Below are 12648 nucleotides of genomic sequence, written 5' to 3' on the forward strand. Positions count from 1 at the left end.
TATTTGGAGCGGTCATGCCAAGCTTTCCTGATATTCTGACACAGACCAGAAATATCTGTCTTGAGACTGCCTGTGAATTTAATTAGCTAGATACAGCATCTCAGGATTAAAGGCTCAATCCTAAATATAATAAATTTCCACAGGTTGCATGCTTGCTGAAACCAGTGTGTACTTCTGGTTTACTGAGGGTGTGGAGTTCTCTGATCAAGTTAACATATCTGCAGATATTGATTTGTTGCAAGGTTTTGATAATATTATTAAATGATCTTAATCTTCTATCCTCAAAGAAGACATGGGCGGTTGGTTAGTAGGCATATAAGAAAGTGCTCATTATCATTTATTATTAAGGAAATGCAAATCAATATGAAAATAAGATATAATCTTACATCAGTGAGAATGGCATATATCAAAAAGATTGAAGCTATCAATGTTGGCAAAGATATGGTATTGATAGTGCAGGTAGGACTCTTGTATGGGAAGTGGTTGACTTGAATTTGGTCCCAGGCATCCAATATGTCCTGGAGCCCTACTAGGAGAGATTCCTGAGCACAGAGTAAGACTTGAGCACTGCTGGCTGTGATATGCAAACCATAAACTAAATAAACCAAAGATAAACACACACACACACACACACAATCTTCATTTGGCTATTAGTGGGAATGTCATTTGGTTCAGCCTCTTATGAAAAGCAGTTTGGAGATATTGCAAAAAAATAATAATAGAACTCTAATACAACTCAATTATACCACTTATTGGCATCTATCTCCATAACACAAAAACATGAATTTGAAAATATATAAGTACATCTGTGTTCATTGCAGCACTTAATACAATAATAGCCAGGATATGAAAATAGTACAAATGTATAACAACAGCTGAATGGATCAAGAAGCTGCATATATATTTATATGTGTGTACATACATATATATGTACACTCATATATACACACAGTGGAATACTATGCAACTGTAAGAAAAGATGAAATCTTGTGGTTTTCAACACCATAGATGTAATTGGAGATTATCACATTAAAGGGAATTAAGTCATAAGGAGAAGGGCAAATAAAAAAAAATCTCACTCATCTGGGAAATAGGTAGAGATAAGAGAATAGATTGTATTGAGCAATAATTGAAATACAAAACCAATGATCAAATAGTATTGGGAAGGGTAGAAGGAAAGAAAAGTAGATTAGAGATACAAATAAATAGTGGTGAAAGGTTGTTGCTTTGGTTATATATGGGTATAGTGACTTTATAGATGGTCACCATGAACTTTAACACTACGTAGCTACCTAAATTGTTATAAAAATAATGAATAAAAATAACATAAGAGCACCAAAAATTATTTAAAAATTGGAAGAATCATAACTTGTTTGTTTGTTTGTTTTGGACACATCCAATGACGCTTAGGGCTTATTCCTGGCTGGCGCTCAGAAATTGCTCCTGGCTTGGGGGACCATATGGGATGCCGGGGATAGAACCCAGGTCTATCCTGGGTCAGTCGCGTGCAAGGCAAATGCCCTACCACTGCGCTATCATGCCAGCCCTGAACAAAACTATTTTTTATTAAAAAATAATTATTTTGAGGCCAGAATGATGGCACAAGCTGTAAAGCATCTGCCCTGTGCATACTAGCCTAGGACGGCCTGTGGTCTGATCTTTTCACATCCATATGGTCCTCCAAGCCAGGGGTGATTTCTGAGCGCATAGCCCGGAGTAACCCCTGAGTGTCACCGGGTGTGGCCGAAAAACAAAACAAAACAAAATTATTCCATGGGACCACAAAAAAACAACAAACCCATCTTGGTAGGACTGTTACAGAGCTGCCAGTATTGTTCTTTCCTCCATGTAAACCTTGGGGAGAAGGGACTTTGGAAACAGATAGGATGCCCCATGCTCTCTTTCCAGGAACATTACTGTTTATCCCTGGTACAGTCAGCAATGGGAGACAATGAGAGAGGAAAAGGCTATGTTATTTACCTTAAGTTTTAAAAACTGATTACTGAAGAGTGTATGGTAAAGTCAGGAGGTGTGAGAAAGTTTTGTATAAACAGAGAAGCCAATTTCTTTCTAAGGGACAAGATTCTTATTACCCTGCTCCATGCCTTCCTGCTTTTCCATGCTCTTCTCTGCTTATCTATCTTTCCTTCATCTTCCTTTATGCAACTTCTTCCTGGACTTCCCCTGATTCATGTTCTTTTTTTGTCTCTTCTCTTTGTCATGGAAAATTTGTGATATAAGGATTTTTGGGTTTTTTTTGGGGGGGGGCCCACACCTATTTGATGATCAGGGGTTACTCCTGGCTAAGCACTCAGAAACTTCCCCTGGCTTGGGGGGACCATATGGGATGCCAGGGGATCGAACCGCGGTCCTTCCTTGGCTAGCACTTGCAAGGCAGACACCTTACCTCTAGCGCCACCTCACCAGCCCCATGTCATGGAAAATTTGTTATGTGCCATATTCTGTTAGATATTAAGTTGTTTATAAAAGTCTGGTTCCCACTGGAAGTGTCTATTGCGCTCTTATATATAGCCTATGGCTGGTTAAGTTCTTTTAAAACCTGCTTTTTTTCTATAATTCATGATGAGACAGGTTCTAGGATGCTTAATGAGGGAACCAACTTTTATGCAACAATAGGTAATCACTTATTTTCATAACCAGATTGGAAGAATCTGTTTCTTGTTTCTCCAGATTGTTTGTTGATTCAAGAGCTCTAACACCCATAGTAATGATAGTTGAATTACATCCTTGACTCACCAGTACTACCTATCTGTGTTGCAGCTGTCATGACAGCCTGTGGAGCTAGACCCCTCCCACATCCAATCATGTTTGGTCTGGGTACATGTGGAAATCACCTAAAATTAAAAAAAAATATGATGGGTCCCTGTAAGTAAGGTAAATCTTTCTCCAACTTCCTGTTTTTTTAACCTCTTTTTTGAGATGTTAATCCCACATGGATAATCAGACCACCCACCCTGGGATGGGCAGGCTGTTTTAAATAAAGAATAAAATAACCTGGCTGGAGAGAAGCTGGAAGAGACCAAGAGGTCAGCAAAAAGCTTAGCAGAGAAGCACATAAGAGCACATGGCAGAGAGACTCATGGCAGAGAAAAGCCTGAGAAATAAAGCATACTGACTTTGATGAAACTTTAACTGACTGCTTGTGAATTATTTCTCCACTGTTATCCAGCATCTTTAGACCCACAGGCCAAAGGGGTTAGAAAACGGTGCCTGGGGCAGCCTCACCTAATATGTGGACTTTATGTGTTGTATTATTTATATTTGTATTCTACAGGTCCCAATCCCAAATATTTGAGTTTAAGAGTTTGGATCATGGTCTGAATGCCAACAACAATTCTCTGTGGCACTTCTCATAGGCAATTATGAAGGAATCACCACTTTAACCCTGCTATAAGAAGAGGCTAGATGGGGCAGAGAAATTGCTTCAATCTCTGTGGCAGGCAGATCTCTTTCTTTCTCTTCTTTTCAATGTTTTATTACTATATTTAAATAGCATGGTTTTAAAACATCATGCTCACAATATGTATTCTAGCATTTCATGTTCCAACAACAATCCCACTGCCAGTGTAACATTCACTCCATCATTGTTGCCTGATTCCCATCCACTTACCCCTAAGCCTGCCCACTTGTCAGGTACAAGATAATTTACTTTATATTGTTTATTGACAACTACATGGTAATGGAATCATCAAAAAACTTCAACCAAAGAAAATTTGTAAAGATTATTGTATCTCACAATGAAATCACTAAATCATTGGGGGAGACCCTTTCATCTGTGGTGTTTTTACATGTATTGTTTGTCCAGAACATAAAGGATTTGACTCTCAATCATAAGATGAGACCTTTACCCAAAGTATCAGGCAGTGGGGAGAACACAGAGGACAAGGTAACTTTCATAGTGCTCACTGAAAGGCAAAGTTGTAGGCAGAGCATTTGAACACACTCCTGATGTATAAGGCTTCCTGGATTTATGATGGGGTTACATTCTGCTAAGCTCATTCATTGTGTGCTGAAAGTATATTTAATATACCAGACCACCAATTAAACATAGTACCTATCCTACCTTGAATGGACTCAATATTTCACTAGTCCACAGTTGGGCAAAAAAAATCTAATATGTCATTTAAACAAGATTATTGGTTTATAAACTGGGTATCTTGTACACTGCATTGACTAAAGTATGCTGTAGGGAAATGGTTACCTGCTCTGGAGACTGAGTGGCTGTCAGGTAGTTGTGGCTTACCATCACTGCCCAGCATTGTGTGAGTCAATACTGCAAATTTCAGGGAAAGGTCAAAATATTAAATATGGTCTTTACTTAACTCTTAGTGTTTTCAAACTCTTTGTGTCAGAGCCTACAGTGGAGAGGGTACATGCCATGCAAGTGGCCATTCCAGGTTTGGTCCCTGGCACTCCATATGGTCCCTTGAGCCCAGCAAGAAGTGATTCCTGAGCACAAAGCTAGGAGTAAGCCTTCAGAACCACTGAATGTAGCCCAAAATTCAAAATCTAAACAAACTCTGTATGTTGAAGCAGGGTAAGTCAGAGACCATTAAAGAAGGAAGAACTAATTCATTCATATGCTGGGAGCTGGGTTGGATAGTACCTTTTTAAAAGCTGTAGTCACTTGATAGGAGATAGAGTTGAAGGAATTGAGCCACATTGGGCATTTCTAATTACCTAAACCAAGGAGTAATCAGGCCTTGACTTACCCGGCTCTGTCTTTAAATACATGCCAGTAGCCTCCAAAGCTTATACCAAAGTATCTCTCCAAAGAGATGATTTACCATCCTAAGAAATTAGGTATGACAAAATTAAACGTTTCCTTTTCTTGTCCCTCTGAGTTTCTCCTGGAGATGTGTTCTAAGTTCTGTTGCTTACAATGTGATCTGTAAGATTACAGGAGTTTATTAGAAATGTTAATTTCCCATTCTTTTTTTAAACTTTATTTATTTATTGGTGTTTGGACCACACCTGGCGGCACTCAGGGGTTACTCCTGGCTCTGTGCTTAGAAATTGCTCCTGGCAGGTTCAGGGGACCATATGGGATACTGGGAATCGAACCAGGTCCCTCTTGGATTAGCCACAAGCAAGGCAAATGCCCTACCACTATGCTATCTCTCTGCCCCCCTCCCCCAATTTTCCCATACTGACACAGATTCACTGAATTGGAGTCTCTGTCTTAGGAATTGCCATTGGAAAACTGCAAATGCAATTCTCAGAGAAATAAACCCAGAGATCATTAACTTAATTTGTTACATCCATGTACTAAGTTGTATTATCATTCCCACTTTTTCATCTTTTTTGGTTTCCTCTATTTTTTTACAATTGTGCAGTTTTGCAGAATTTCCTTGTAGCATAGAAATATATTCCCCACTTGGGTGAAGAGGTGGCAGTGATAGTAAATGAAATGTATATATTCGGGGTGAAGGCCCTAAGAGAACTCCAAGCTTTTGTTAGCCATTCTAGGAGCTCTTGATCTTCTTAGAAAATATGCAAACAAATGAGACCAGTATGTAGCTGCTTCCTTTTAACCCGGGCCCCAGAACAAGCCAGCTGTATCAGTTATTCCAGCTGATCTAAAGACCAACAGGTTTAATGTAGAACTTTCCTAACTGACCTAAATATCTTTGAGTCTGAGGAGAAATGCACAGTGATATTTGCCACTTAGTTGGGAATATTTGTTATGCATAATTAGATAACTTACATAGTTGATTAAGAAAAATTTTATTTATGTAGGCAGAGAAAGTTCAGCAACCTAGAGATAAGATTCCAGGCACAAGGAAGTCAGGTCAGTAAATCTGGAGTAAAGAACCCAGAATTAGGTCTTTGTAGGTGTGTCTCTGCCTCTTAAATTTTCACCAGGTGGTTCTGAAGCTCATTGCATCACTAATTATCCTGGCATTACCTTTTTTACAATGAAAAATTTTGATTAATTATGCCATAGATCATAGGAGTCACCATTATCTATCACCTGAATTATTGCAAAAGTTCTTGTTGCCACATATTTTTCCTATCATCTTTTATCAAGTATAATCTTTGGTTAATTGCAATGTAAATTGATTTAAGTCAGAACCTAAGTCAGGTTAAGATATGATTAAGTCATATCGCTCCTTTAATCTAACCTTTCCTATTAACTCAGACTAATGTTAGAATCCCTGGAATTGATTGTCAGAGCTTCATATTATGGATCTTAGTTCTATTCTTGTGCTGTGACCCTCTGCTTTCCTGTAGTGTTTTTTTTTTTTTTTTATCAAACCAGGCTTATTTCATTAGAAGGTTGTTGCATGCATTGTTCTACTTTGACCACACTCTCCCTTTCTTATGGAAAATATTTGAATAACCATGTCAGTAATTTATTTAGTTATCTGCTCAAATGTCAGCTCACTAGAAAAATCTTTCCTATAAAATATTTCTATTTTTCATCACTATATAGTAGTGGCTACTTAAAGGAACATAGTAGATATTCAATAAATATTTATAAAATGAATTAATGAGTGAACGATTATGTGAATTAATAGATAATCAGTGACTTAAGAACTTTATGGCTCAGAACATGTTGGCACCTTGGCTTAGTCTATGGAAACAGACATTTCTCTTGTAAAAAGCTCTGAATGCACCAGAAACTATAATCAACCATGTCTAAAGAACTGTCACAGAAATGTTTTATTTTTTATTTTTTATAAATTATCTTTATTTAAACACCGTGATTACAAATATAATTGTAGTTGTATGATTATAGTCATGTAAAGAACACCCCCCTTCACCAGTGCAGGATTCCCACCACCAATTTCCCAGATCTACCTACTCCCCACCCCACCCACACCTGTACTCGAGACAGGCTTTCTTTTTCCCTCATTCATTTACATTGTTATGATAGTTTTCAGTGTAGTTATTTCTCTAACTGCACTTATCACTCTATGTGGTGAGCTTCATGTCATGAGCTGCACCTACATGGGAAGATGGGGGGAAATAAGGGTTGGGACTGAGGCAGTAAAATATTAGAAATGAGCTTTGTAGGGCAGTATCAAGGTCACAATACAAGATGGATGTTATGGATATATAAAATATATGCATACAATACTATCAATAGAAAAACAAAGAGAAAAAATTTCCATTGACTGTCCCAACATAAACCAGTGCTAGAACGATCCGCCCTCCTTCCAAAGCACATTCCCATTAGTGTAGGGAGAGGTAGGGGGAATGTCTGTTGACCCCTATAGAGTCCACCTAGACCAGCACCCAGGGAAGGTCTAAAGTCCAAGGGAGAAAAAGGGAGATGGCTGGGGGCCTGCCAAGCCTCCCAACATGCCCCAGGCCAGGGAGAAGGGCTCTGGTATGGGGCCTCCCCAAACCCCATACCTGGCAAGAGCTGGTCTCCAGAATCAAAGAGGTGAGCTTCATGTCAGGAGCTGGTCCCTCTAGTCCTCCTCTATTTTTCATTTTTCTCAAAACCAATAGATGACTGAGACCATTTTGTAATTATCTCTCTCCCTCTGACTTATTTCACAGCATAATAGATGGTCATGGGAATGTTGCACTAGTGAAGGATTATATATAAATATATATATTTAAAAATCAAAAAAAAAAGAAAAGATAAGGCCTTCCAATTCTTACCACAGGCTGTGTTCTTTACACTGACTGTATAGAAAGAGGAGGTACAGTAAATGCACATCATATATACCTCAACACAGGCCCTTTGCCTGCTCTGTATTGTGAATTGGGGGACAAAAAATAAATTAAAAATTGGCATAGAATCTGCAATTAAGTTGTTGTAAAATGTGGTTTCTCTAATCCAAGCAGTTAGAAACATAGTTCATGTTGAAGAAATCTAGACTATTGGCTCTGTGGGTACTGCATAGTTCTCAAAGATGGGGCCTGTGTTCCAGGATTATGACACTCCTGACTCAGGACAGACCCAGCAGGAATGTAGGGTCCTGAAAAGTGGTCCCATAGAAAGACCAATAGAGACAAAGTCACAGGTTTCCAGCTGTGTGATTGTATGTGTGTGTAGGGACAGTAGTGGCGTGTGTGTGAAGTAACTACTTAAATGAAATAACTTAAATATTTTCTGTATTGTCTCTTCCTGAGGCTAAAATGTATGTAGCATGGTGAGAAGTGTCTAGAATGATGCTCTGTGCTGAACTATAGAGGTTATCAGAGTATATGAACAATAGTAACAAATAATATAATAATATGAGAATAGTACTAGCCATAGCTTAGTTTTTAGAGGGCAGTCCTATTTCACAGTGTAAATAGCAGCAACCAGAAACTGATGAGAGTAATGAAAGCTGATCTAGGTGAAGTAGGGTAAGAAGTGAAACTAGGCAGCTTCTAGTGAAGGTGAGCAGGAAGGAAGAGAGTGAAACATCTGTGAGGGGGAAGATGGTAGACTCCTTAGGTGTGAAAATAACTTACATATATAGACATATAATCAAGAACACCATCCTTAGTCTTTTTTACTAAATCTAGGTGACAAATTAGAGCAAAAACAGATATTTAATCTTGCTGAACAACCAGTGGGTCAAATTTGAAATCAAAGAGTAAATCAAAATATTTCTGAAAACAAATAACAATGAAGATACAAACTATCAGAATTTATGACCACAGCAAAAGCAGTAAAGAGGAAAATTTATAGCTTTGCAAGCACACATAAGAAAGGACGAAGGGACCTACATAAATAGCTTAATGACACGCTTTTAAAATTAGAAAATGATCAACAAAAGGAAACAAAAATAAGTAGGCAGAAGGAAATAAAGAGGCTTAGAGCAGAAATCAATAAAGTGAGAGTCAAAAAAAAAAAAAAAGAACACCAGAAAGATCAATGAAAGCAAAAGTTGGTTCTTCAAAAAAATAAACAAGATTGATAAACCATTAACAAAACTCACAAACAAATGGAGAGAGAAACTTATTAAACTGGATTAGAAATTAAAAGGGTGAGATCACTATGGATATTGCAGAGATTCAAATGGTAATCAGAGACTATTTTAAGAAACTCAGCACTACGAAACATGAGGACCTGGAAGAAATGGACAAATTCTTGGACACCTATAATCTTCCATGGTTAAAACAGAATGATCTAGCATATCTAAACAGAACCATCACTACTGAGAAATTAAAAGAGTATTCAAAAGTCTTCCCCAAAACAAAAGACAGGGCCCAGATGGACTCACTAGCGAATTCTTGCAAATCTTTCAAGAGTAACTACTACCAGGCTCTTTCAGGAAATTTAAGAATCAGGAACACTCACAAATAGTTTTATGAGCTAACATCACCCTGATACCAAAGCCAGAGAGAGATGTTACAAGAAAAGATAATTACAGACCAATATCCCTGATGAACATGAATGCAAAGATTCTTAACAAAATTCTGACAAATAAGATCCAATGCCTCATGAAGAAGGTCATACAATATGACCAAATAGATTTCATTCCAGGAATGCAAGGATAGTTTAGCATATGTAAATAAACAAACATAATACACCATATCAACAAAAATAAAATAAAAACACATGATCATATCAATAGATGCAGAGAAAGCATTTGGTAAGGTCCACCACCCATTCCTGATAAAAACTCTCATCAAGATGGGAATTGAAGGAACTTTCTCAATATAGTCAAAGCCATCTACCTCAAGCCAATGGCAAATATTATTCTCAATGGAGCTAAACTAAAAGCCTTTCCTCTAAAATTTGGTACAAGTCAGGGCTGCCCTCTCTCACCACTCCTATTCAACATAGAGCTAAAAGTTCTTGCCATAGTGATTAGGAAAGAAAAAGATATCAAAGGCAACCAGATAGGAAAGGAAGAAATTAAGCTAGGAAAGGAAGAAATCAAGCTTTCACTGTTTGCAGATGACATGATACTATATTTAGAAAACCCTAAAGACTCTCCCAAAAATCTAGAAACAATAGATTCATATAGGAAAGTGGCAGCTACAAAATTAACACGTAAAAATTAATGGTTTTCTTATACACCAATAACAATAAGAAGAAATGGACATTAAAAATCCCATTTGCATTAGTGTCACATAAACTTAAATATCTTGAAGTCAATTTAACTAAAATGTGAAGGATGTATACAACAAAAGTACAAATTCCTGCTTCAAGAAAGAAAGGGGAACACAAGGAAATGAAGATACATACCCTGCTAATGGATTGGCAGGATTAATATCATTAAAATGTCAATACTCCCCAAAAGCGTTGTACAGATTTAATGCAATTATTCTAATGATACCTATGATATTTTCCAAAAAGTGGATCAAACACTTCTGAAATTTCTTTGGAACAATAAACACCCACAAAGATGTAGAACAACTCTTGGGAAAAGGAGTATGGGAGGCATCACTTTTCCCAACTTTAAATTGTACTACAAGCTAGAGTCATTAAAACAAGCAAGGTATTAGAATAAAGATAGACCCTCAGATCAGTCGAATAGACTTGAGTTATTTAGAGTGCCCCAGATATAAAATCAATTAATCTTTGATAAAGGGGCAAGAAATCCTAAATGGAGCAAGGAAAGCCTCCTCAACAAATGGTGTTGGAACATCTGGTCAGCCACTTGCAAAAAAGCCAGCTCAGACCTCCATCTAGTACCATGCAAAAAGGTCAAATGCAAATGAACTAAAGCCCTGAATATCAGACCTGAAACCATAAGGTATATAGAACAACACATAGGTAAAACACTCCATGACTAAAGGCATCTTCAAGGAGGAAACAACACTCTCCATACAATTGGAAACAGAAGTAAACAGATGGTACTATATTAAGCTGAGAAGTTTCTGTACCTCAAAAAAATATAGTGCTTAGGAAACAAAAGCCACCCCCAGAATGAGAGAAACTATTCACACTATACCTATCAGACAAGGGGCTAATATCTAAGATATATGTTACTGACAGAACTTAACAAGAGAGAACATCTAACCCCATCAGAAAATGAGAAGAAATGAACAATTTCTCAAAGAAGAAATAAAATGGCCAAAAGGCACATGAAAAAATGTTCCACATCACTAATTATCAGGAAAGTGCAAATTAGAAGAACAATGAGTTATCATCTCATGCCACAGAGACTGGCACTCATCACAAAGAACAAGAACAATCAGTGCTGGAGGGAATAAGGGGAGGAGAAAGGAACTCTCATTCACTGCTGGTGGGAATGCCCTCTACTCTAGCCTTTATGGTAAACAATATCGATATTCTTCAAAAAACTGGAAATTGAGCTCCCATATGATCCAGCTATACCAATCCTAGGGATATGCCTTAGGAATACAAATATACAATACAAAAATTCCTTCCTCACACCTATATTCATCGCAGCGCTATTTACAATAGCCAGACTCTAGAAACAATCAAGATGCCCTTCAACAGATGAATGACTAAAAAAACTGTGGTACACATACACTATAGAATATTATTCAGCTGCCAGGAGAGATGAAATTTTCCTATACATGGATGGACTTGGAAACTATTTTGCTGAGTGAAATAAGTCAGAGGGAGAGAGATAGACACAGAATAGTCTCACTTCTCTATGGGTTTTAAGAAAAAATAAGAGACATTATTGTAATAATGCCCAGTGATGAGGACTGGAAGGACTGGCTCACGATATGAAGCTTACCACAAAGAGGTTGAGTGCAGTTAGAGAAATAATACACTAATAACAGCCATGACAATGTTAATGAGTGAGAGAAGTAAAATGCCTGTCTCGAATACAGGCAGTGGATGGGGGAGGAAGGAGATGAGGGCATTGGTGGTGGGGATGTTGCATTGGTGAAGAGGGGTGTTCATTTTATGACTGAAACCCAACTACAGCCATGTTTGTAATCATGGTGTTTAAGTAAAATTATCATAAAATAATAAATAAAATAAAATCTAAATAAAAATTTATTGAATGAATATTTATGTGGAAGATGTGAGGCAGTGAGGGCTAATGGGAGAATACAGACTTCTGCAGTGTGAAAATAAGCAAGCAAAGAAGTATAGAAACAAGCAAAGAAGATATGTGTTCAAGGGAGCACACAGTTCTTGAAGAGCAAGTCTTTTCCTTCTTTTCACCTACAGCCATTGTGAAGTGAACCCAAAAGAAATACAATATGGGACTGGAGAAATAATCCAGCAGGTAGGGTGCATGCTTGGAATTACATATAGGTTACTCAAGCACCACAAGGATTGATTCCTGAATTCTGCTATACATAACCCAAAAATTATATATAAAAACACCCAACCACATGGATGGTTCAGGTCATATGTTCTGTAGCCATAGATAGAAGAAAGCTTCTTCCACTTTCTGCAGTGCCCACAGTCTGGCCCTCCTGGCACCTGGAGGAAGCAGCAGGAAAGCTGTCAATAGCAGTCTAGGCAAAACACTGGACAAGCTTTCTTTGTCTTCTTTTAGGGCATTTGATTAGCTTCCTTTGAATTATATATAGTTTTCTATTAATAGGCAGATGTACTTTTCACCGCAAAGATATTAATACACCAAGCAAAGAATTTGAGTGAAAACAACAACCAGGGATAGAACTATTATGGGAAGAGGGACCCAGGTGGAGAAAGGGGGAGAATAGGGGAGAAACCAGGTGAATTTGTTGGTCATTCCACACAAACTGGTTCATAGTACAAAATGGTACACCACA

General features: G+C 37.7%; 1 non-coding gene across 1 annotated transcript; it reads left to right on the forward strand.

The window, feature by feature from the left end:
- Positions 1-7621: 7621 nt before the first annotated feature.
- LOC126005202 (small nucleolar RNA SNORA51) lies at positions 7622-7754 on the forward strand. The gene has a single exon (XR_007494372.1). It is a non-coding gene; the product is annotated as a small nucleolar RNA SNORA51 (small nucleolar RNA).
- Positions 7755-12648: the final 4894 nt, after the last annotated feature.

The sequence above is a fragment of the Suncus etruscus genome, chromosome 3 (genome assembly GCF_024139225.1).
Source record: "Suncus etruscus isolate mSunEtr1 chromosome 3, mSunEtr1.pri.cur, whole genome shotgun sequence".
In the NCBI taxonomy this organism is placed as follows: Eukaryota; Metazoa; Chordata; class Mammalia; order Eulipotyphla; family Soricidae; genus Suncus; species Suncus etruscus.